This window comes from Mustela erminea, chromosome 8, assembly GCF_009829155.1.
Source record: "Mustela erminea isolate mMusErm1 chromosome 8, mMusErm1.Pri, whole genome shotgun sequence".
NCBI lineage: Eukaryota > Metazoa > Chordata > Mammalia > Carnivora > Mustelidae > Mustela > Mustela erminea.
The window spans coordinates 93,461,662-93,470,718 of record NC_045621.1 but is presented as its reverse complement, the minus strand read 5'-3'; the positions used below and the strand labels follow the sequence as shown (position 1 = coordinate 93,470,718).

Here is a 9,057-nt window from a genome sequence, read left to right as displayed (position 1 = left end):
CCGATTTCAATAGTGGCTTATTATGTACGTGTTTGGATAGGTGAAGCTATTCTGTGTTAAGAAACCTCTCCAAAGTCTCAGTGGTTTATTGCAACAAAAACATCCCTGACTCATTTCTGCTGCATCCCCAGGACAGATCAGCTGCATGCCCCACTCTAGTAATTCAGGGACCCAAACTGATAGAACAGTGTAAGTCTTTGAACCTGGGTGTGTGGGCTGCTGCGGCATCAGTTTTTAGGTCCTCAGCCTTCATACGGCCTCTTCCTTAAAAACTGTCTGCCTGAGAACTCAGCCTTCCCTCCCACACTTGCCCTTGTCCACTTCTGTCAAGAAACCTTATCTTTAACCCATTTGCAGTTTTACTGCCATTCCCTTCTCCAGGGTGAAAAAAATCTCTGGTGTGCTAAAAAAGTGGGACAACTTGGAAATGTATAGTTCCTGAGGGGAAATTTTGGGAAAGAGACTTTTTAGCCAAAGAGAAGTGAAGGGAGTTGGTTTCAGCATCATGGCCAGACACCCACCTTCCTGTTCTCCTTGCTTCCTTCCTCCCTTACAGCTATCTATCCATCTGTCCATTGCTTGATCAATCTTTTTATCTCCTGTATCTTAAACTTAGAATTTAGAAATGGATAACAAGCCTCACAGGGACGTTTATTAACACATTGGGTTGGATTTTTAAAAATGAAGCCATAGTTTTTATTTTGTTTTGAGAGTGCATGTGAGGGAGCAACAAGGGACAGAGAGAGAGTCCTAAGCAGGCTCCACACACAGCATGGAACCTGAGTTGGGGCTCCGTCTCGGGACCCCGAGATCATGATCTGAACCAAAATCAAGAGTTGGACATTTGACCAACTGAGCCATGCAGGCAGCCAGGAAGCCACACTTTTTGTTGGAATTTAAACTTGGTTTAGCTGGCTGGTTTGACAGTAAAGATCACCTTATCCATTAGGTTATATGGTAGACATTTTTTTTTTTTTTTAAGAGAGAGCACAAGTAGGCAGAGAGGCAGGTAGAGAGAGAGGGGGAAGCAGGCTCCCCGCTGAGCAGAGAGCCCGATGCGGGGCTCGATCCCAGGACCCTGAGACCATGACCCGAGCCGAAGGCAGAGGCTTAACCCACTGAGCCACCCAGGTGCCCCCTATATGGTAGACATTTTTATGAATTAAATGAGCTAAATTGGAAGCTCCAAGGTTTTAATGAAAATATATTTAAAACATATTTATAATGTATAGTCTGAAATCACATGCCTTTCTATTAAATGCATGATAAACATTTTAGAATTAAACTTAAAATTTTATAAGGGCACCTAAGTCCCTAAAGTCTTTCAGAGAGTGTGCTTGCAAGAAAGCAAAGACAAAAAACAACAAACAAAAAACAAAAAGAACCAAAACCAATCAAATTATGTTTAAAGACCACGTCTAGTCTTCTTGGCATAGTGACTGGGCTGGCCCCACTGTAGGTTGAGGAAGCAGCTTTGTAGGTAGTGGTTTCATGAGCACCCTTAGGGAAAGGAAAATGGACAGGAGGGCCCAGAAAGAATGAGTACAAGTCTAGGACAGATAGGGAGAAGGTGAGGGCTAACAGAAAAATGTTACAAAATGGCTGCAGGGGCTCCTGCTGGGTTCCAGGTTCCAGGCCTATCTGGCGACTCAAAGAGTTTCCCTTTGGCTGCTCAGGCTGCACATCCACTCCCTCACCAAGGTCTGTGCTGTCCTAGGACCAGCAAAGGTGACAAGTTTGTATCCTAGCCAAGGTCCATCACCACTAATATAAAAATAGTTTAAAGCTAATGTTCCAAAGAGGTAAGGTCAAGGACACACATGGGTGGGGAGAGCAGACCTTAAGAACAGATCTGTGGAAAGAACTTTGAAAGTATGTTGAGCACAAATTTAGGGAGCCAGGTGTCCCCATGATTGCAGTGTCACCCCACCCCACTCCTTGGGGTTTTATAGAGGCACAACTTACCCCTTGCTGCCTCAGGGAAACTCCCAGAGCAAGTGTCACCAAGATCAAAGACTGCAATTCTAAGAAGACAGTATCTGAACTGTTGTCCATGCCCAGCAGTGGGTGCTCAGGGGTTGTTTTATATTTCTCATTTCTGGAGAAAAACATTTAGGTGGACTGAATGTAAATTAACAATGATGGCTGTCTCTGGCAGGGTTACTTTTATTTTCACAAAATAAAATAAATGGAGCATGTGAAGAAACACTGATAGGACTTCTGTGAAGTGATACTGAAAATGAGAGTGGATCAAGGGGGAAAACACGTTGTATCTTAATTAGAGCACTGTGAATGGGAGAAGCAGCGTCCCACGTGTTCATTTGGCATTGGATTTCTGATTTTGTTCCATTACATCCCAACTCTCAACAGGCCTCAGGGTGGGCAGCGCTGTCCTCAGCTTCTGCTCTGGGGTTGGCAGAGCTGGTCTGAGGAGGGAGGGTGGAAACAAGGTTAGAAATTTAGGCTTACATCAGCCAGACCATGGGTCAGACCCCAGCTCCAATGTCACTGGGGACTTACCTTCTTAACAGCAATTATGAGTACCTGAATACTAACAATAATATCTTCTAACACATTTGTGGAATGGTTAATATGTAATATTATTTTTTAAATATCTTTTGTGAAACAACCCTTCTAAACAACCCCATAAAAACAAAATTCTATTACAAGGAAACTGATCTTTAAATCACGGGCTCAGGGTCCCATGGGTGGTATGTCAGATTCTGGAAGCCACACTCTGAACCCCTGGACTATGCTGCCTTGGTTTTCTACACTATATGTAAAGATGTAGTAGAGTCGTGAGGATTTAATGAGCCAGTGGGTGTGAAGCAAATGACATAGAGACTGATACTTTATTGAATTAACGATAAATGCCTATGACTGAAAATGCTAACCACCAATACTTGCTTGCTTATTGCTTATCAACCATTGCCCTATGCTCTTTTGGGGTGTTCACTCATTCAATCGTATGCTATTACCAGCCCCATGAAGTAGGCACTGCTGTTATCCCCACCTTACAAAAAAGGAAGCTATGAATGGAATGGTTAAGTAACCTGTCAAGGTCACAAAGCTAACCAGGTTAGTGCTGTCATTTACACACATGCCATCTGGCTAAATGCCCAAGCTCTGATTAAGCAACACTCTATTATTATCACTGTAATAGGATGTGGTGGCCAGGGCTCTCTGGAGAAACAAAGCCAATAAGGATGTATGTATATATACATCAAGAGATTTATTGTAAGGAATTGGCTCATGCAGTTATGGAGGTAAGCAGGTCCCAAAATCTGCAGAGTGAGTCAGCAAGCTGGTGACCCAGGAGAACAAGTGGGTATAGTTCCAGTCTGAAGCCTGGCATTAAGACCCAGGAAGAGCCACTGTTTTAATTTCAGTTTGAGTCCAGAGGTAGGAGAATGTCCCAGTTCAAATGCTGTCAGACAAGAAAGAATTCTCTCACTTGGAGTAAGGTGGGCCTTTTTGTTCTATCAGACCTTCAACTGATTCAGTGAGGCCCACCCCACATTAGGGAGCCATCCGTTCTACTCAGTCTATCCATTTAAATGTTAACTTTACCCAAAAACATTCTCACAGAAACACCCAGAATAATATTTGACCAATTATCTGTGCATCCTGTGGCCTAGTCAAAATGAAACATAAAATTTGCTGTCACCCATATGTCCTTTCTGAACTTTCATCTCTGTACATCTCCTTAAACCATACTTAATCTTCAAATAAAGATAACAATGCGGTCATAATTTTTCCTACTCTGTTCTTTTGCTTATTAGTCTTTTTCCTCTAAGAAAAATGTATGGACCTCTTATACTATAGCTTTATTACATACAGTTGACCCTTGAACAACACAGAGGTTGGGGTACCAACTCCCACTTCCACACAGTCAAAAATCCATGTATAACTTGACTCATCAAAAACTTAGTTACTGCCTTTCTGCCCATGGATGCCGCCGAGTAAGTCTCCCCTCCCATCACTGTAATATCTAAGTCAGCGTCTCCTAAAGAACCTGAACAGCTGAGGAAGCTCTTCATCAGAGGTTTGAGCCTTGAGGCAACTGATGAGAGTCTGAGGAGCCATTTTGAGCAATGGGGAACACTTATGGACTGTGTGGTAATGAAATATCCAAACACCAAGCGCTCCAGAGGCTTTGGGTTTGTCACATATGCCCCTGTGGAAGAGGTGGATGCAGCCATGAACGCAAGGCCACACAATGTGGGTGGAAGAGTTGTGGAACCAAAGAAGGCTGGCTCAAGAGAAGCTTCTCAAAGACCCGGTGCCTACTGAACTGTGAAAACAATTTTTCATGCTCTTATCGAAGACACTGAAGAACATCATTTAAGAGATTATTTTGAACAGTATGGGAAAAATTGAAGTGACTGAGATCATGACTGACTGAGGCAGTGGCAAAAAGAGGGGTTTTGCTTTTGTAACATTTGATGACCATGACTCCATAGACAAGATTGTCATTCAAAAATACCACACTATGAATGGCCATGACTGTGAAGTAAGGAAAGCCCCATCTAAGCAAGAGATGGTTAGTGCTTCATGCAGCTAAAGAGGTTGAAGTGGTTCTAGAAACTTCAGTGGTGGTCATGGAGGTGGTTTTGGTGGAATGACAACTTTGGTTGTGGAGGGAACTTCAGTGTTGAGGTGGCTTTGGTGGCGGTCAAAGTGTTGGTAGATATGGTGGCAGTAGGGATGGCTGTAATGGATTTGGTAATGATGGAAGCAAATTTGGAGGTGGTGGAATCTATAATGATTTTGGCAATTACAACAGTCAATCCTCAAATTTTGGACCCATGAAAGGAGGAGATTTTGGAGGGAGAAATTCTGGCCCCTGTGGTGGTGGAGCCCAATACTTGGCCAAACCATGAAACCAAGGTGGCTGTGGTGGTTCCAGCCCCGCAGTCACTATGGCAGTGACAGAAGGTTTTTATTACTACCAGGAAACAAAGCTTAGCAGGAAAGGAGAGCTAGACAAGTGACAGGAAAGCTACAGATTACAACAGATTTGTGAATTCAACCAAGCATTGTGGTGCCAGGGCCAAACTGCCACAAAGAAGACATGTTTTAGGCCATACTCAGGTACATGGGCAAAAAACTTGAGGGCTATATTTTTGACTAATTGTATAACAGGTTATTTTAGTTTCTGTTCTGTGGAAAGTATAAAGCATTCCAACAAAGGGTTTTAATGTAGATTTTTTTTTTTGTACCCAGGCTGTTGATTGCTAAATGTAATAGTCTATCATGACGGTCAATAAAGGTGTCTTTAAAAAAAGAAAAACAGTTATTAATAGCCTACTGTTGACTGGTGGCCTTACTGATAACTTAAATCATCGATTAATACATTTGCATGTTCTATGTATTATATGGTGTATTCTTACAATAAAGTAAGCTGAAGAAAAAATATTAAAATCATAGGGAAAATACATTTACAGTATTATACTAATAAAAGAAATCTGCACATAGGTGAATCTATGCAGTTCAAATCCATGTTGTTCAAGGGTCAGCTGTAATCTGTAATACAATTATTTGTGAATGTGCTTATTTGCCCTACAATTGTGTCTGCTTCTCTCTGGCAAGGACTGAGCTTTTCTTACATTTCTTACCTTTGATATCCACCATTTAGCACAACAAATCTTGTAAACATAAATAAAGCTTGCTTATATGTTGGCTACTTTACCGACACCAGAGTGTCGACACCAGGGTACCTTTGCTTGTAAACATAAAAATGGGATGGAGACAACAGCATATAGACAAAGGGTGTGAGTGTAACCATGATGCAATGCTAGAGTCACAGAGAGGGTTTTACGGAACAAGGAAGCCCTTCACCTCACTGAGGCAGCGTGGACTATGAGATGGGGTGGGGCATGGCATGCAGGGATGGTTTCCAGAGGAGGTAATGCTGAGGTTTAGATTTGAAAGACATGAAAAGTTTTCCATGTAGCAAAGACCTAAAACACACCAGAAGAGAGCAGGATGTAGGAGGAAAAAATCTAGAAAAGTAGCTGTAAGAGAGATAGCGAGGGGCTTTGTCTAAGTGCGAGAGAGTGGGTACTTCATTTTCTCCCTCATGGGGATCTGCTGAAAGATTTTAAGCAGGACAGAGGCATGATCTGATTTGCATAACAGAAAGATCTCTTCTCTTGCTGCACTGTGGATGACTGATTGAATGGGGAGAGACTGGAGACTGGGGGCCACTTAGGGGACCATCGCTGTGAAACAGTGATGCTGGGAGTCTAAATTGTGTTGTTTTGTGGGCTTGCTCCAGAGGAAGCTGTGGTGGGCTTTGTGAGAGCCGGGTCCCTCCCCTCGGCCTCCCGCTGCAGTGTCTGCTTGGCAGCTCCATTTGTAAGAGGAAGGAATAACTTAGTGTTCGCAATTGCACATTGGGCTTGGATGTTCAACACCTCTAGCGGACATTTGATAGAGAAACGAAATAAAGGAAGGCTGACAGGAGCAAAGACCGAACAAATAGACTAGTGACTACCAGGTGTCTGCTTCTTGTCTTCTGGAGATAAGTTTAATGAAGGAGCCACTCTTGGTTGGGCTCAGGGAAGGATGGGGGGCGATGTTACAAATGCATAAGTGTTCCACTTTCAGGGCTGTTATCTCTGTAAACTCTTGCCTGAAGCATGCGAGCAAATGGTTGCTGGGAAAAAACAAAAAAGGAGGATATAACTCTGGGTGAAATGAGGCATTGTTCTTTTCACATTATTTTTATGGCTGCTGAGCAGGACTAAACTAGTAACGTATAATAGAAATAGGCAAAGTTGTCAAGAACTTGTAGTCTAAACCATGTGTGTCTTAAAATGACTTGTTCCCAGCCATTGGGATATTCTTTTTGTGTTGTGTAGCTACAAGAAAGCCCTCTTTTGTTGTGTGGACACTGTGAAAGTTACTCTGAAGAGCAAGGAGACAATTTCCTGGTACCTCGGGGCATGCACAGATGCCCCCGACCCCCACCCCTCGTACACCTGCAGGGAGCATGCAGCTGGGTTGGAATGTTGAGGGGCCCAGTGTTGGGGTTGCTTCCGGTGTGGGGGATTATCACTGCGAATCCCATTTATAGAATGACTAAATTATGGAGGAAAGTTGGAAATTTTAAAAAAATGCCCAGGCTGGATGGAGAAACCGCATTTCAGGGCAAACTGCTTCCTCTTCCTGCCTGTTTTTGCTTGGTCAGTGGCACTTTCATCTACCTAGCTGTCCAAACCTGAAACTTCCGGGAATCCTAGATTTCACCCTGTATCATGTGGGCTAGGTGAGGCTATGCAGCAATGACAAATGACTCCAGGGTCTTTGTGTCTTTCAATAGGTTACATGTCATTTGCAGTTGGTTGTCTAACTGGACCCAGTTAGATGGAACCACATCTCTCTGGAACATTGCTGGTCTTATGGCAGAGGGAAAAGGAAATGTAGTGATCACACATTGGATCCTGAAACTTCTGCTGGGAAGCGGTGCTTGTTACTTCTGCTTGCGTCTTATTGGCAAAAGCCTGGTGTCAAGACAGGAATATACTCTTTCCCAGGGAAGAGCAGCAGACATCTGTTCATAAAGGCGTTGCATCTGGAGCCACAGAGAACAGAGTTCCAAGTCCAAGCTCTTTGACTTCCTCGCTAGGCAAAGTGTGCTTTATTTCCTTATTTCATGTCTTGGATATCTAGAGTCACCACATAACCTGTATGGTGAAGACAAGGACTTCTTGAAAATATCACTTTGCTTATCCCTAACCTACAGAGTATGTGCTCTGTTGAATGAATATATAATTGAGTGCAAGTCAGACTCCCCTGTACTAAAACTTGGAAGTACATATCTTTCTTGATCTCTCCCCACTGACACCTTCAAGTCATTTCTGCTGTTCCTTTGATGCTCAAGTTCCACTAAAGTCTGTGTCATTAGACATTACTACCCAGTACCTTTCTTTTTAGATTCCCTCTGTGCACAGCTGAGCTGTTCCCCCTTGTTTATGCAAGACTACATTGACTGGCCTCCCCCACCTCTGCCTTTCTTTCTTTTTTTCTTTTTCTTTCTTTTCTTTTTTTTTTTTTTTAACTATTTTCATCTTTGTTGGAATCTATATAGACAATCACAGTCAATGTCTTAATTTCTTGGTTCCTTTACCTCCTTACTTCTAGGGATGTCGTCCTCTGCTCCACTTCAGCCACCCCCCCGGTCTTATTTTAGATTTTGTGACAACCAATAATTACACCATCTTCAAAATCTTTATTGTGACATAGGGATTGTAAGACTACTCTCTGATTACCAAGCCTACTTTTTACCTTACTCTTTTACTGGTCCAAGTACAGTTTTTTACACTGAGACCTTCAATCTGTTGTCCCTACTCCTTTCCCACCACCCATCCCCCACAGGTCAACATAGTCCTTTGTCTCCAGCCTAGACACCTCCCCGAAGTTAGCCGAATTGTGAGGTAAAGGGCAGAGTCTTCCACACCGCCAAGTCCGCCTAAGACCCCTGACACCAACTACAAATTTGGGGGCATATTAGTTCCTAGGGGCTGATGTAACAAAGTGACACAGACTGGTGGCTTAAATGATAAAAATTTATTGTCTCACAGTTATGGAGGCCAGATGTCCAAGACCCAAGGGTCAGGAGGGTTGATTCCTTCTCAGGATTGTGAGTGAGGATCTGCTCCAGTCTCTACCCTAGCTTCTAGTGTTTTGCTGTCAATCTTTGATATTATTTGGTTGGCAGAAGCTTCAGTCCAATCTCTGCTTTCATCTTCACATGACTTTCTCCCTTGTGTGTGTGTCTTTGTCCAAATTTCTTTTTATGAGGGCACCAGTCACAGTGGATTAGCAGTCCACCCTTCTCCAACTGACCTTACCTTATCTTATTTTAACTAACCATATCTGCAATGACCCATTTCTCAAATAAGATCATATTCTGAGATCCTGACAGAACTTCAACATAGGAATTTTGGAAGAGTGCAAATCAACACATAACAGGCATTTCCAAAACCATCCTCAGGTCTGATGATATACTAGAAAGACTCATAGAACTCTCATGGAAAGCTGTTCTCACAA

General features: G+C 42.9%; 1 pseudogene; it reads left to right on the top strand.

The window, feature by feature from the left end:
• Positions 1-2,481: 2,481 nt before the first annotated feature.
• On the top strand, positions 2,482-5,066 carry LOC116597096 (annotated as a pseudogene).
• Positions 5,067-9,057: the final 3,991 nt, after the last annotated feature.